We start from the raw sequence: 17,160 nt of genomic DNA on the forward strand, positions 1-17,160 counted from the left end.
AGTTTTAAATAAGATAATCCAAAGAGACCCACACCAAGATACATAATAATCAGATTGCCAAAGTTAAAGATAAGGAGAGAATCTTAAAAGTAAAAAGAGAAAAACAGCTTGTTATATACAAAGGACACCCCTCCCCCCATAGGACTGTAAGCAGATTTTTCAGCAGGTACTTTGTAGGCCAGAAGTGAGTGGCATGGTATATTCAAAGTGGTGAAAGAAAAACTGCCAACTAGTAATACTCTGCGTGGCACAACTGTTCTTCAGAATTGAAGAAGAGATAAAGAGTTTCTCAGACAACAAAAGCTGAAGGATTTCATCACCAATAGATTGGCCTTACAAGAAATGTTAAAGGAACTTATTTTTTTTTCCCCCCAGCATTGCCATTTACTTTTTGGGGGAGAGGATAGGAGGAGGAGGGAGAGAAACAGTCCCAGGGAGTCTCTGGAGTGTATGAGACTGGTAATACCATGATGGGATGAGATGGAAGGTCCCCAGGATCCTTTTTGCTATTGGTTTCTAGACTCTGATGAAAATGATATGACATGTGTAATTGGCTAGCGTGTGGTGTTCAATAAACGTCAGTTGCCTTTTCTAGCTGGGCTCTCCACAGGCTATACCTAGGTATCTCCATCCTTCCCGTTTCAGGGAATGAAGCTCACCTACAGAACGAGGGAACAAGAAGTGCAGTACAGTTTTGGTAATGCATTTGGCTAGCTGGCTTGGTAGCAGGGCCTCACTGTGTCCCCATCCTCCCCATGCAGCTCTGCTAGGGTGGGGCCGAGAGTTGAGGTTCCCAAGAGGCTTCCCTGAGGCCTAACCAGCTTGTCCTAGAAGATGCCATGTGGGGGGCTATGGGCTGCAGCTCTTTAGTGTACAGTCCTCTCTTCTTGACGATGATAATTGTAGGGAAAGAAGTGGACACACATGCTGATTTCGCAGGCAGTCTTCAGGATCTCAACAGCCTTGCTGTGCTCAGTGTCTTGGAAATCCACATCATTCACAGCTAGGACTTGGTCCCCTTCCTGAAGTCCGATGTGCATCCGAGTCAGGAATCACCTTGGAGATAAAGATGCCTAGCTGGGAGGGCTTTCCTCCTCGGATATTAAATCCCAACTGAGCTCCAGGGGGCTTCTTCAGTGTGACAATTCGGGGCAGAAACTGGGTCAACTCGTTGTAGTCTGGGTGATACACCCTCTCAAGAGGCAGAATCTATGCCAGGGTATTCTCATAGGCAGGCAGGAAGACCCAGGGGTAGTCATCAAAAGGAATCTGGCTGTCCATCTCGTAGGCCTCAGGAACCTCAGGCTCCACTCCTAAAGGAACTTCTTTAAGCTGAAATGATAGTTAATTAGTATAGGAAAACAAATGAAAGCATAAAACTCATCAGTAAAGGTAAATATATGATTAAATTCAGGATAATCTAATGTGTAATGGTGGTGGATTAATCATTTATAAATCTAATATGAAAATTAAAAAGACAAAAACAGTAAAAATAACTAGCAGCAGTTTTTTTTAATGGAAACACAAGGTTAAAAGATATAAATTATGACATTAAAAACAAAATGTAGGAGGGGAAGAGTAAAAATGTAGAACTTTAGAATGCATTCAAACTTAAGTTGTTATCAACTTAAAATAGACTGTTACAAATATGTTTTATGTAAGCCTCATGGTAACCATAAAGCACAAATTTATAGTAGATACACAAAAAATAGAAAGGAATCTAAGTACACCACTAGAGAAGATCATCAAATCAGGAAGGAAGAGAGCAAGAGAAGAAGAAATGAACAAAAGGATTACAAAATAGCCAGAAGACAATTAACAAAATGGCAATAAGTCTATACCTGAATAATTACTTTAAATGTAAATGGACTAAATTCTCCAATCGAAAGACAGAGTTGCTGAGTGGATACAAAAACAAGACCCAACTATATGCTGCCTACAAGAGACTCACTTCAGCTTTAGGGACACACACAGACTGAAAGTGAAGGGATAGAAAAAGATATTCCATGCAATGGAAACAGAAAGCTGGGGTATAGAATCCACGACAAAGACTTTAAGAAGACACAAAGAAGGTCATTATATAATAATAAAGGCATGAATCTGACAAGAGAATATAATATTTGTAGATACTTATCACCTAACATAGGGGCACCTAAATATATAACGCAAATATTAACAGGCCTAAAGGGAGAAATAGACAACAATGCAATAATAGTAGGGGACTTTAATACCTTGCTTCGTCAATGGATAGACTATTTAGACAAAATAAACATTGACCTTTAAAGTTAACATATTAGAAGATGGACCTAACAGTACAGAACAGTCCATCCAAAAAGCAACAAAATATATATTTTTCTCAAGTGGACATGGAACATTTTCCAGGATAAATTACTTGGTTACAAATGTGTAGTAATTTTTTTGCCTTCTGACACACTCATCAGAGGAGTAGGGGAAAACTGAAAGAGCTCCATTCACAAGTGGCAGGCACCATTATCTCCTAATTCTAAATCACTAGGTGAATAAAAACTAACTGTATAGGTTCCTCACCTTGTCAGATTCTTTGCACAACATACCATGTGGCAAGTATGATAGCCTCATTTCTGTATGACTGAGAAATACTAAGTTTCTTTTGATAATCATTGGTTTAGTGTAATTACTGATACCTCCAACAACAGTACCAGTAACAGAAAAAACAATATATGAAAGAGAAAGAATAGCCAAAATATGATTACACTTGTATAAGCCCTTCCATCATCATGTCAAAATCAAATTAACTCACCAGGTGCTCCCTCTTTTTGGTGTCATAGGCCCTAAGATGTGCCCTACTTTCTTCTTTGAGTAATAGCTATGATTGTAGTCTCATCCCTTGAGATTTTTCTCAGAAGTAGGACAGGTCCTCAGTTACTGTATATATTATACAGGTCTTTTTATAGCCCAGGTCCCATTACCAGCATTATATCCTGAAGCATCTTGAAGCTAGAGTACTCCTGTTCAGTTGGGCAGTCCTCTAGGAAAGAGGTTTCAGTATGGTGGCTGAAGCCCCAGCTATCCACAGAGATGGTCATGCAACATATATGAAAATCACATTTCCTTGCCTGTCAAAGAATGTAGATTCAGACTACCTCATACTCTTTTTGAGATTTGCCATCTTTTTTTCTGCCTCTTTCTCCATTTTTAGCTGCATTACCTCTCGGATTACCGCTCGGGGGTAAAACAAGATCTCTATCTGTTGAGTAGCTTAGTAATAGTCAAACAAGATAATCTCAGTTGGCAATTGAAAGGGGAAAGAGAACTGGTTGGGAAAATTTAATTTGAGAAAACAGCATCTGAAACCACCGTGCTGTATACATAGAAAAAAGTTTATAATGTTGCATATACTAATTGTCAGTGTCATGTATATTCTAAATACTGTAGAAGTTAGGAAGAGAGCTACACAGTGATGGACAAATGATAGCTCAGTCTTAAAGATAAGGTTAAGGAAGGAAGGAATAGACAAGAATACAGATAGGAAAATCAAAATGGGAATCAGGGTTCATATGTATGTCATATGTTGGGAGACAAAATTAACTGTATAGTCAAGTGGATTAGGTTTGCAGAGGCCAGACTATAGATAGGCTTTGAATACTATGGAAGATTTTTCTTTTTTTCTTCCTTTTTTTTTTTTTTTTAAGATTTTTAAAAAAAAGATTTTATTTATTTATTTGAGAGAGAGAGAGCCAGAGAGGGAGTACAATCAGAGGGGAGGCTCAGAGGAAGAAGCAGACTCCCTGCTGAGCAGGGAGCCTAATGCAGTGCTCGATCCCAGGACCCTGGGATTATGACCTGAGCTGAAGGCTTAACCAACTGAGCCACCCAGGCACCCCCATGGAAGATTTTTCAATAGAAGTGAAATGGTTAAAACAGTCTTTTACAAAGATTAATCTGATATTGGTGGGTAGAATGGATCAAAAGAGGAAAATACAAAACACACAGAGAGTACTATAACACTATTATAATATTTCAGATATTTGGTACTGAGAATCTAAATGGGTCTAGTGACATGGAGTGGAATAGATATGAATTAAAAAAAAATCCCTAAGGTACAGTGATCAAAATTAGGTGACTGAATAGGAAAGGGATTAGAAGTTATGAAGGAGTGACTGAAAGATGATTAAAGTTTATGTCTGAATGAGTGGGAGAATGGTAGTTCTGTTACAGTAAACAAGGAAGCCTTTAAAATGTCTTTCATCTTAAATTTTCCTCTGGGTTCTTGTGATAGGAAGAATAATGGCTCCCTAATGATGTTCATATTCCAATCTCAAGAATTTATCAATATGTTTCCTTACATGACAAAAGCTACTTTGAAGATGATTAAGTTAAGGATGTTTAGATGGAGAAATTATGCTGCATTATCCAGATGGCCCCAATATAATCACAAGGGTCCTTATATGGGTTTGGCAAGAGGGTCAAATTTAGAGAGAAGGTGACTTGACAACAAAATCAGAGATGAAAGGGTTTGTAATGCAAGACCAGGCTCCGAAGATTGAGGACAGCCTCCAGAAGCCTGTAGCTTCCAGAAGCCAGTAAACATTTTTTCTCAAAGCCTCCATAAGTGAAGCAGCCCTGTTGACACCTTTTTTAGGACATCTGACCTCCAGTATTATAAGGTAATAAATTTGTGTTGCCTTAAGCTACTAAGTTTTGTGGTAATTTGTTATGGGAGTAATAGGAAACTAATACCATTCTCTCAGCCCTCCCAGTTGGGTAATATCATCCATGCCAGTGGCTTCACTTACGACCCATATGATGACTATCAAAAATAAAATTCTAGACCCATGTTTCTAACCAATGGACAGCACATCCTGAAAATCTTACAGTTGCCTCAAAAGTGTTGGGTTCAATTTGTGTAAACTGTGAATAGAAATGTCTCTTAAATCTGACGTGTACCATTGCCACTATTCCCCCTGGAATTTAAAAAATTGTGGTAAAGAATACAGAACATAACATTTACTATCTTAACCTCCTTGAAACATGTTTCTCATTGTTAAGATGGATATAACGGTATCCACTTTTTAGGGTTGTTGAGAAGATTTAATGAGATAATGTAAGTTGCTTGGCTTACAATAAATAACTTGTTTGCTCTGAATGGGTAAGAGTTTTATGCTGGGAGTTCCAAATGATTTTGAGTGTTCTCCATTGGCCTCATTTCCCTAGTCTGAGAATTATGTCAGTTGAGTTTGTTGATAGTTAACTTTTATATCTTATCTCTAGGTCTTAGGGTGAAAGAGAAGAAACCACCTGGAACAGACACCTCTATATCTGACTCAAAAGGCTGTGAATAATTTGACTAGAATCCTAGCCTTTTATTGGTTTCTTGGGCTTTTGAATGATAATTTAGTTCCTTGTGTAATACTTAGGGAGGCAGATAACTTTGATTATTAATTTACAGCATTTATAATTCACCAAAGCAACTTTTATACTTGATTTATTAAGTTAATTTTGTCCACAGAGCATAGCCATTTTTGTTAGTCATCAATAAACTGAAGGGGGAAAACAGCTAATTGGAATGAGGAAGCATTTCTTCCAGGCCTGGAAGGTGCTTTCAAAACCAAACTGTTACATTCAATATAAAGTTGATATAAATGTAACTAGTAGAACATTTAGAACCTAGATATTACATAATGTATAATATTTTTACTTGATGTTCTTTTCTGTTCAGGATTTTATAAAGGATACTGCATTACATGTAGTTGTTGTCTGCTTAGGTTCCTCTTGCTGTGATAGTTTCTCAAGCATTCCTTGTTTTTGATGATTTTGACAATTTTTAAGAGTATTGTCAGGTTGTCCTCCAGTTAGGATTTGTCTGATGTTTTTCTCATGATTAGACTGGAATAATGGTTTTTTGGGAGGAAAACCACAGAGATAGATTACCATTTTCTTCACATGACAGCATTGTTGACACTGATCTTGACCACCTGGCTGGGATAAAGTTTAAGTTTTTCCATTGTAAAGTTACTCCCTCCCTCCCATTTATATACTGTACTCTTTGGAAGGGAGTCGTTATGTGCATCCCACACTTAGGGAGTAAGGAGTAACACTCCGTCTTTGTGAAGGCTGAGTATCTACATAAATTATTTGGAATTGTACATGGCGGGTTTGTCTCTTATTTGTGCATGTGTGTGTGTATCAGTCAGAACTCATGGATATTTATTTTATACTTCGGGTTATAATCCAGTAACAATTTATTTTGTTGCTTGAATGTCCCAGTTTTGACTATGGTCTTTCAGTGAACGACTGCATCCTTCTTACATATCCTTATCATTGTGTGTGTGTTTTGTTAATCACCATATATTACATCATTAGTTTTTGATGCAGTGTTCCATGATTCATTGTTTGTTCATTGTGTGTGTGTTTTGTATTTGAACACTTACATGCTCTCTGGCACTGCAAGGTGTTCCACGCTAATCTTCAATATTGCCTGCCCCAATCCTAGAATTATACATTACTCCAAGGAACCCTGGGGGAATAGTATTAGTAATAGTATTAGAAACTAAGATGTAGATGCATTGTTCTTGATTTTGATCTACTTCCCCCAAAACATACCATAATTTCACGCATCCGTGATGCTTTCTCTGTACAGAGTATTCTCTACCTTTTTTCTGCCTGGAAACTCCCATTTCATCTTTCAAAAGCCTATTCAAGGACTACTTTAGTTCTTTGATTCTCTCTGAGTCATTTACTCTCTTTTCAAAATTCTTTTACACATTTTGCATACTGTTAAGGTTTTTTTTTTTGAAGTTTTTATGTGTAATATTAATTTCAGGTGTACGATATAGTGATTCAACACTTCCATATATCTGGTGCCCATCACAATAAGGGCACTCCTTGATCCCCATCACCTATTTAACCCATTTCCCAATCACCTCCCTTCTGATAACCATCAGTTTTCTATAGTTAAGAGTTTGTTTCTTGGTTTGCCTTTCTTTTTTCCCCTTTGTTTATTTGTTTCTTAAATTCCACACATGGGTGAAATCATATGGTATTTGACTATCTCTGACTTATTTGCTTAGCATAATACTCTCTAGCTCCATCCATGTCTTTGCAAACGGCAAGATTTCATTCTTTTTGATGGCCGAGTAGTGTTCCATTGTATATATACCACATCTTCTTTATCCATTCATCAGTCAGTGGACACTTGGGCTGTTTCCATAATTTAGCTATTTTTTTTTTTAAGATTTTTTATTTTTTATTTGACAGAGAGAGTACAAGCAGGAGGAGCGGCAGGCAGAGGGAGAGGGAGAAGCAGGCTCCCTGCTTAGCAGGGTGCTTGATGTGGGGCTCGAGCCCAGTACATGACCTGAGCCGAAGGCAGACGCTTAACCATTTGAGCCACCCAGGCACCCCCATAATTTAGCTATTGTTGATAATGCTGCTATAAACATCGGTGTGTATGTATCCCTTTGAATTAGTATTTTTGTATTCTTTGGGTGAATACCTAGTAGTGTGACTGTTGGATCGGATATCCTCTTATAGTTTTGTTTGTTTACATGTGTATTTGCCCTGCTAGACAGTGAGCTTTTTCACGACAGTGGTTGGGTCATTTTCATTGTTTAAAAAAAACCTACAAAACAAAAAAACCCATTTGTTCTTTTTTTTTTTAAAGATTTTATTTTTTTTTTATTTATTTGAGAGAGAGAATGAGATAGAGAGAGCATGAGAGGGGGAGGGTCAGAGGGAGAAGCAGACTCCCTGCTGAGCAGGGAGCCCGATGCGGGACTCGATCCCGGGACTCCAGGATCATGACCTGAGCCGAAGGCAGTCGCTTAACCAACTGAGCCACTCAGGCTCCCCAACCCATTTGTTCTTGAAAGGAAAAGAAGTAGTGGTGGTGATAATTAAAGGGGGACTTGGGTGAATGGTTTTTTCAAAATTAGAATTTAAAAGACAGCATACTGCTTACTATACTTAAGCTCTTTTGCTTTTCATACAACTGTCACTCAATGTCATTTGAAAAGGAAGACCCATTTTGTTGTCTTAATCAGAATATGGTAAAAAAGATAACAAATAGACCTCTAGGCATTTTAAGCAGGAAGGGGTTTGATACAGAGAATTAGATGCTAATGAAATCTTTGGCTGGGTTAGAGAAGAAAGGCCTTTGCTTTCAGGAAATAAGTGATTATAGGAATAGTTATAACTTCTGCCTGTGATCTTAACTATTTGCAGTTCTGAAGCCAGTGATTTGTAAGAGCTCACTTGGAGGCCATGGCAAACTTCATGTCTTCAGTCTGCTCAAGGTTTTATCTTTTGCTGTAAGGAAGGATTGATTTTTTTTTTAAAAAGATTTTATTTATTTATTTGACAGATAGAGACACAGTGAGAGAGGGAACACAAGCAGGGGAAGTGGGAGAGGGAGAAGCAGGCTTCTCGCTGAGCAGGGAGTCCGATGTGGCGCTCAACCCCAGGACCCTGGGATCATGACCCGAGCCAAAGGCAGCTGCTTAACTGACTGAGCCATCCAGGTGCCCTGTTTTTATCATTTTTTGTTTAAAGCTGTGGTTAATGCTAATCAGGGATGGGTGCTATTGTTAAAGAATTTGTTTGAGTGTTTGAGTGGGAGATATGAACTAGATAGCAGTATATGTATTTGTCAGTATGTATTTGTGTGTGTTTGAAGAAATTCTGTTTGTTTTCAAGGAAAGCCATACATGTTGTTCATTTTGACATCTTTAATTAAACTTTTGCTTTTTTGGTCACTTCTAGTGTGCTTCTGAAAGCTTGCACGTAGTGATGATCTTGTGCTTGAGAATGGGTACCCACTGCTTTGTAAACAGTACTTACATAAGGCTCCAAGTCTTGAAGGACTTAAAATAGCTGTCACACACTCACTGTTTGGCTGCTTTCAGGGCCACGTTGGTGACTTTGTTAGCATCAGCTGTCTTTCTTTTTCTCCATGGCCTTGATGACCCCAGTGGCCGTTGTTTGCCTCATGTCATACACAGCAAAGTGACTAAAGGGCAGGCACTTTGAGAAGCTTTCCAGCTGGGTCCTCATACTTAAGAGCTTTTTTTTTTTTTTTTTAAAGATTTTATTTATTTATTTGAGAGAGAGAGAATGAGAGATAGAGAGCACGAGAGGGAGGAGGGTCAGAGGGAGAAGCAGACTCCCTGCCGAGCAGGAAGCCCGATGTGGGACTCGATCCCGGGACTCCAGGATCATGACCTGAGCCGAAGGCAGTCGCTTAACCGACTGAGCCACCCAGGCGCCCCCTCATACTTAAGAGCTTTGAGTTGTCTTCAGGCTTCTTGCCTGAGCTGCAGTTAGTCATCTTCTACAACTCAGCAAACTTGCAGGTGATATGGGCCATGTGGCAGTACTGTGATATGACAGGAGTGGTTGTGATATGACAGGAGTGGTTGAGAATGGTTACCTGAGAGACAAAGGTACCCAAGGCAGGCTGTTTCTTGCAGCCTGTTGTCCCACCTGATGTTCTTCACTGAAGTGCTTTTCATGTTGATGCCCATGCGGTAGTTGGGCAGGGCCTGTGGTGCATGCATCTCTAGAGACTTGACCTCTGTGAGTGATGTTGCAGGGGGCAAAGGTCACTACCAATCTATACTTGACAAAGGCTGATTCCACTCAGCCCATGGGCTTGGTGTTGATGCCCCCAGTCTTGTAGATGACCTGCAAGGGCATGTTGGTAGGTCAGGCTTGGGGGGTGGGGGGAAGAGATAATGGAGTCCAGCACATCTAGCAGTGTCATGCTTGCCACATTCCCGTTTTTCCTTGTGGTCCTCCAATCTTTGAACCTGTGTGTCTTGCTGCTGGTAGTCAGCGTGTTGTCCCTGTGCCAGCCTGAGATGGTCACAAAGGCCATAACCTCAGAGTTACAATCAGTCTTGTCAACGTAGGCATTACCTCCTTGATGATATTCTCAAAGCACTCATACAAATAAGATAATTACAAAATTATAATTTTAATATAATATGCATTAAGATGAGAGAAAAATAATATAGGGAGAGAGTTGTTTTAATAATTAAACAAAGTCTATTTCAATATGTTGTGTTAGGAATTTGTTTATCTGGTTGCTAAGGAACTTTTGACCTTTGTTTGACATTATTTCTTTTTTTTTTAAGATTTTATTCATTTGAGAGAGAGAGAGAGTGTGCGTGCACAGGTGGGTGGGGGGCAGAGGGATGGGGAGAAGCAGACTCCCCACTGAGCAGGGAGCCCAGTGTGCGGCTGTATCCCAGGATTCTGGCACCATGACCTGAGCAGAAGGCAGACGCTTAACTGACTGAGCCACCCAGGTGCCCTGACATTATTTCTTTAAAAGAAAAATTGACCCTTGAGTTTAAATAGAAAATCACTTTAGTAATGTTTAAAATCTCTCCATACCACTTACCTTTTTTAAAAAAGTGACAAGTTTTTCAAAAACTTAGTGCTGTATAAAATTTGAGTGTTTTCCTCTTACCCAGTCACTTAATGGAGAGAGAGAGGAAAGCAATTGAAAGGCAGTATGAGTACATTTGCAAACTTAGAATTTTTTAAAAATCAAAAAACTAAAATTTGAAAATTTAAAATAAAAGTGTATACTCATACATGTATCATCTGAAATAGACCCCACTGTGTCAAATCAGACCTAATGCAATGGTATAGATATGATGACAATATAGTACATGCACTGAAAAAAATACATGAAACCAAAAAGGTGACATTACATGCAGCCATAAGATAGTCAATTTTTTTCTCTTCATTAATTTATTCATTTATTTAACATCTATGTGCTGGGCACCATGCTGAGTAGTTGGGGATACATTTTTCATTAAAATCTGCTGGTCATACAAACTAATATGAAGATTTGGAAGAAAAATCTGATAAACCAGGAAAAATTGAAGGTGTGAATGTCTTACAACCCATTAAGTTTACATATTTAAAATATATCTATACCAGAAAACATACTGTTGTTTTTTATAAAATGTACTGAAGTATAGATTCAGATTGGTAAGATTTATCTAGACTTTAAAAACACAAAACGATATTCTGTTGTATCTGAATTCATATATATAATGTAAAAATATAAAACATGGTGGTGTAACTCTCAGACTGTTGGGGAAGGAAGAAGGAAAGGCTATAAAATAGAGAAAGATTAGGGACTTAAACCGTCTAAATTTTTCTCACTTAAAAAATGGATTTGAAATATTTATGACAAATAATAAAATTGTTAAATGTGGGTGGAGGGGTATACCAGGGTATGGAATGTTTTTCTTTTTATGTTCAAGAAATTTTATTATAAAAAGGAAAGAAAAATGGTGAATGATAGACTTGTAAATAGTGTGAAAGACTGAGCTAAAGACCCTCTCTGTTAATGCTTAATGAAACCAACAAAATAAAACAGCAATAACAACAAAAAATTAAACATGTTCAAACTAGAGAGGAAGAAAGCAGAGTTCTCAGATACTAGAACTCAAAAGGGAAATCACTGCCTTTGGAGTGGCCAGTTGCTGAACTCAAATGGCCTTTTGAACTTCATATAGATAACATTATTGCTGGATGCTGATCTCATGCCTGTAGTTGAAGGCTAAGACCTTAGACCTGTATAAGCAAGAAGTTGTAAAAGCCTGGTGTCTGTCTCTGAAATAATATCTGGTAAAATTCTACCCATAGATTCAGGGATGTGGTAAAGAAAGGGAATTTTGACTTAGGAACATTGGTGGAAAAGGCATCATCCTCAAAAAACTGGAACTACAAGATTGTATCAAAAGGTATCTCTGAATTTAAATAAGAAATAAGAATAAGACAAATAAGAACTGGTCCAGAACTAATGAAATGCTTAAAGTTTCAGCCAAGGTAAATGCAAGAGACACTTTGTAAGGACACCACAAAAACCCAAAGCATGAAAATGAATCCTGCTGAAGATGAACTTAATGTCAGAAATTATATGCCACAGAGAAGCCACAATCACAGTCAGCAGATGCAAAAACTGAAGAACTAAGAACTTGAGAATTGATAACAATCTCAAAGAGACTTTGAAATGGATGTTTAAAATATGTGAAGCAACAGAGAATAGAATTCATAAGATAGAAACAGTATAGTGACAAATATAGAATGGATTTTTAAAAAGAATCCGTGGGTGCCTGACTGGCTTAGTTGGTAGAGCATACAACTCTTGATCTAAGGGTCATGAGTTCAAGCCCCACATTGTGTGTGGAGCCTACTTAAAAAATAAATAAATAAAATATTTAAATAAAAAAATAAAAAGAATCTGAAAGAAAGTCCTGAAAGGAAAAAAAAATAGATGAGTAAATTAGAAAGCTACATAGTTAAAAAAAAATGAAATAGGAGGTAGATTAGAGCAAATCATCACAGTAAAATATAGAGAGCATTTAAAAGATGACATAGAAGCTAGAATGAGATGCAGCTACATGACAAGTAGGAGATATGACAAGGGCGAATAGATTATGTGGGAGAGATAACACCCAAGTAAATAAAGGTGGAGGATGTCCCAGGTTTATAAAAATACCCTTAAACAGTCAAACACTATGCGAGAATAGCAAAATCAAGAATAACTGCTAAATTCTTTATAAATTTTGGATACTAGCCCTTTATCTGATAAGTCATTTGAAATGTCTTTGCCCATTCTCTAGGTTGCCTTTTAGTTTTGTTGATTGTTTCCTTTTGCTGTGCAAAAGCTTTTTATTTGATTAAGTCACAATAGTTCATTTTTGCTTTTGTTTCCTTTGCCTTTGGAGACGTGTCTAGCCAGAATTTGCTATGGCCAATGTCAAAGAGGTTGTTGCCTGTGTTCTTCTCTAGGATTTTGATGGTTTCCTGTCGCACATTTAGGTCTTTCATCCATTTTGAATTTATTTTTGTGTATGGTGTAAGACAGTGGTCCAGTTTCTTTATTCTGCGTGTGGCTGTCCAATTTTCCAGCACCATTTATTGAAGAGACTATGTTTTTTCCATTGGATATTCTTTCCTGCTTTGTTGAAGATTAGTTGACCATAGAGTTGAGAGTCCATTTCTGTGTTACCTACTCTGTTCCATTGATCTATGTGTCTTTGTGCCAGTACCATACTGTCTTGATGATTACAGCTTTGTAATACAGCTTGAAGTCTGGAATTGTGATGCCTACAGCTTTGGTTTTCTTTTCAGCATTCCTTTGGCCATTTGGGGTCTTTTCTGGTTCCATACAAATTTTAGGATTATTTGTTCCAACTCTGTGAAAAATGCTAGTTGTGTTTTTGAGAGGGATTGCATTGAATGTGTAGATTGCTTTGGGTAGCATAGACATTTTAGCAATATTTATTCTTCTAACCATGAGCATGGAATGTTTTTTCATTTCTTTGTGTCTTCTTCAATTTCTTTCACAAGTGTTTTATAGTTTTCATAGTACAAACTCAACACCCCCCCAAAAAAAATCCAGTCAAGAAATGGGCAGAAGACATGAACAGACATTTCTCCAAAGAAGACATTCAGGTGACCAACTGACACATGAGAAAATGCTCAACATCACTCGGTGTCAGGGAAATACAAATCAAAGCTACAGTGAGATACCACCTTATGCCTGTCAGAATGGCCAAAATGAACAGCTCAGGAAACAACAGATGTTGGTGAGGATGCAGAGAAAGGGGAACCCTCTTACACTGTTGGCGGGAATGGAAACGGTGTAGCCACGCTGGAGAACAGTATGGAGGTTTCTCAAAAAGTTAAAAATAGAACTATCCTATCATCCAGCACTTGCACTACTAGGTATTTATCCAAAGGATACAAACAGCGATTCGAAGGGGCACATGTGCCCCAGTGTTTGTCGTAGCAATGTCCACAATAGCCAAGCTATGGAAAGAGCCCAGATGTTCATCGACAGATGAATGAATAAAGAAGAGATGGGATATATATATATATATATATATATATGGATATATATATATACATACACACACATACATCACACACACACACACAGGAATATTACTCTGCCATCAGAAAGAATGAAATCTTGCCATTTGCAGTGACATTGATGGAACTAGAGGGTATTATGCTAAGTGAAATAAGTCAGAGAAAGACAAATACCATATGCATTCACTCATATGTGAAATTTAAGAAACAAAGCAGATGAACATAGGGAAGGGAAGGCAAAATAAAATAAGATGAAAACAGAGAGGGAGGCAAACCATAAGAGACTCTTAACTATAGGAGACAAACGGAGGGTTGCTGGAGGGGAGGTGTATGGGCAGATGGGGTAATTGGGTGATGGGCATTAAGGAGGGTACTTGATGTAATGAGCACTGGGTGTTATATGTAGCTGATGAATCACTAAATTCTACCTCTGAAACTAATAGTACAGTATATGTTAACTAGATTGAATTAAAAAAAAAAAAAAACAAAATAACTGCTAAAGGCTACCAGACTGAAATAGTTCGAAAACAAATAGGAAGATTGTAAACGCAGTCATATTTCATTAAATGTGAATGTTTTAAATACACCATTTAAAAGGCCAGAGATTGTCGGAATGATAAAAAAGACCTGACTAGTCTGTCTAGGAGATGTGCACTGTATAAATAAAGCAACGGTTATATTAAAAGTATGCAAAAAACTATATTATGAAATTATTGAAAAGCTTAAAAGTGGTTGTTTGAATATCAGACAAAACAGACATTAGGATAAGGGGTATTACTGAAGGTAAAAGGAACATAACGGTAAGAGAATCAATTCTTCCAGGAGATAATATCCCGCGTTTGTGTATATTCATTATATCAAGCAAAAATGAGCAGAACTGAGGGTAGAAATAGACAAATTCAAAATTATTACTGGAGATTTCTGTAGTCTCCTCTTAGTGATTAATAGAAAGGATCAATGAAAATATAAAAGATTTGAAGAAAACTATCAATAACTAGACTTAATTGGTTTAATTGAACTATAATAATATTACTGTTATAAATTTATAAAGTACTTCACAACAGTGGAAGAATACAGATTTTATTTTAGTGCATATGAAATATTTAGCAGTACAAACCATTGGCTGGGCAAAAAAGTCTTGATAAATTATAATGTATTGATATCATACAGAAGTGATCAATGATGGGTGCCTCTTGGTTGGGTTTGTGGAATATGCCACTCTTGATCTCGGGGTTGTAGGTTCGAGTCCTGTGTTGGATGTAGAGATTACTTAAAAATAAAATCTTTAAAAAAGTGATCAATGATGGGATAATTCTTCATCTTCATGAGATGATTCTTTTATTTTTTATCAAGAATGAAGAAGCCATTACTAAAGATCCTCCAGATTTAAAAGTATAATGGGAGAATGTGTTCTCTGACTCTGATGGAATTAACTTAGAAATCAATAACAAAAAGATGTGTGGGAAACCCCTAAATATTTGGAAATTAAGTAACATCATTTCAAATATAATGCATGGTCCAAAGAAGAAATGATGAGGAAATCTAGAAACTATTTTGAGTTGAATGATAATGAAAGTACATATATCAAGATTTGTGACATAGGAAAAGCAGTGATTAAAGGTAAATATGGAGCTATAAATGCTTACTTTTAGAAGAGAAAGGATTTAAAACCATTGATCTAAACTTCCACCTTAAGCAACTTAAATGCAAACTAAGCGGAAGGAAGCAAATAAAGATAAATGCAGAAATGAGTGAAGTAAAAAACAATAAAACTAATGAAAGCAAAAATACTGGTATTTTTTTCTAGGTTATCCATTTACATTTTTAATTCACCAGATATTTTTTATCACAATTATTTTATGTTAATGTCTTGTTTTGTTTATCACCTTTTTATTGAAGTTTAACATACTGAAAAGGGCAGAAATCATTAAGTGTATACTTCAATGAATTGTCTTAAAAAAATTTTTTTTGAGCATAGTTGATGCACAGTATTGCATTAGTTTCAGGTGTGCAGTATAGTGATTCATCTTCTTTATACATTATGCTATGCTCACCACAAGTGTAGCTACTATCACCATACAATGCTATTACATCACTGACTATATTCCCTATGTTGTACTTTTAGCTCCATGATTTACTCATTCCATAACTGGAAGCTTGTATCTCCCACTCCTCTTTACCCATTTCGCCCATCCCCCCATCCAGCTTCCTTCTGGTAACCATCAGTTTGTTCTCCATATTTAATAGAAATCTAACTAGGCTGATCTAAGAGTACCTCCCTCCCCCCCCCACACATTACCAATGATAGGATAATTCTTCATCTTCATAAGGTAATTCTTTTACACTTCATTAGGAATGAAGGTGGGGCATTACTATAGATCCTCCAGACCTAAAAGCACATGAGGAGAGAATTATGAATGGCTTTTGCCAGTTCTTTCAACAATTGAGAAGATACATATTACTAATATTAAGAAATACATTTGAATATATTTATAACATTTTAAAAAAGTAAATTGATCATTAAAAACCTTCCTTAAGAAAACTCTAGGCACAGATCACTGGTGGATTTTGTCAAACAGTTTAAGGATGAAAATAATACCAGTCTATGTAGACTATTTCAGAAAATAGATGAGGACATTACCCTTGTACCCAAATCAGGCAAAGACACAGGAGAAGAAAACTATAGACCAAAATCCTCGTTAACATAGATGTGAAATCCATAAAATATTAGCCGTTGAATCCAGGGACATGGAATTTAATATATCTTGACTGAATGGTGTTTATCTGAAAGATGTGAGATTGATGTATCATTTTAAAGTCAGCCAATGGAATTCACTATATTCATAGGTTTAAGGAGAAAACTCATATGATCACCTCAATAAATACAGGAAATTTTTGGCAAAAGTCAGCACCAAGTTATGGTAGAAATTCTTAGGAAACTGAATAGAAGGAAAGATCAGCCTGATCAAGAGTATGTGAAAAACCTACAGCTAATACCATAGTTACGCTATCCCCCAAGACAAGATAAAGGAAAGAATGTTTGCTCTCATCACTTTTATTCAGCATTTTTTTTACATTTCATTTATTTATTTATTTTTATTATTATGTTACGTTCATCACCATACATTACATCATTAGTTTTTGATGTAGTGTTCCATGATTCACTGTTTGCGTATAACATCCAGTGCTCCATGCAGTACGTGCCCTCTTTAATACCCATCACCAGGCTAACCCACCCTCCACCCCCTCCCCTTTAGAACCCTCAGTTTGTTTCTCAGAGTC

The 17,160-nt window shown here is 37.1% G+C and overlaps 1 protein-coding gene and 1 pseudogene across 7 annotated transcripts in view; one reads left to right on the forward strand and one right to left on the reverse strand.

Moving 5' to 3' along the window:
- Positions 1 to 17,160, forward strand: part of FAF1 (Fas associated factor 1) — a 487,148-nt gene that overhangs the window by 46,267 nt on the left and 423,721 nt on the right. The window lies entirely within an intron of this gene.
- Positions 712 to 1,281, reverse strand: LOC112823830 (PDZ domain-containing protein 11 pseudogene; annotated as a pseudogene).

The sequence above is a fragment of the Callorhinus ursinus genome, unplaced genomic scaffold (genome assembly GCF_003265705.2).
Source record: "Callorhinus ursinus isolate GAN/ISIS: 27379988/994484 unplaced genomic scaffold, GSC_fseal_2.0 scaffold9, whole genome shotgun sequence".
NCBI lineage: Eukaryota > Metazoa > Chordata > Mammalia > Carnivora > Otariidae > Callorhinus > Callorhinus ursinus.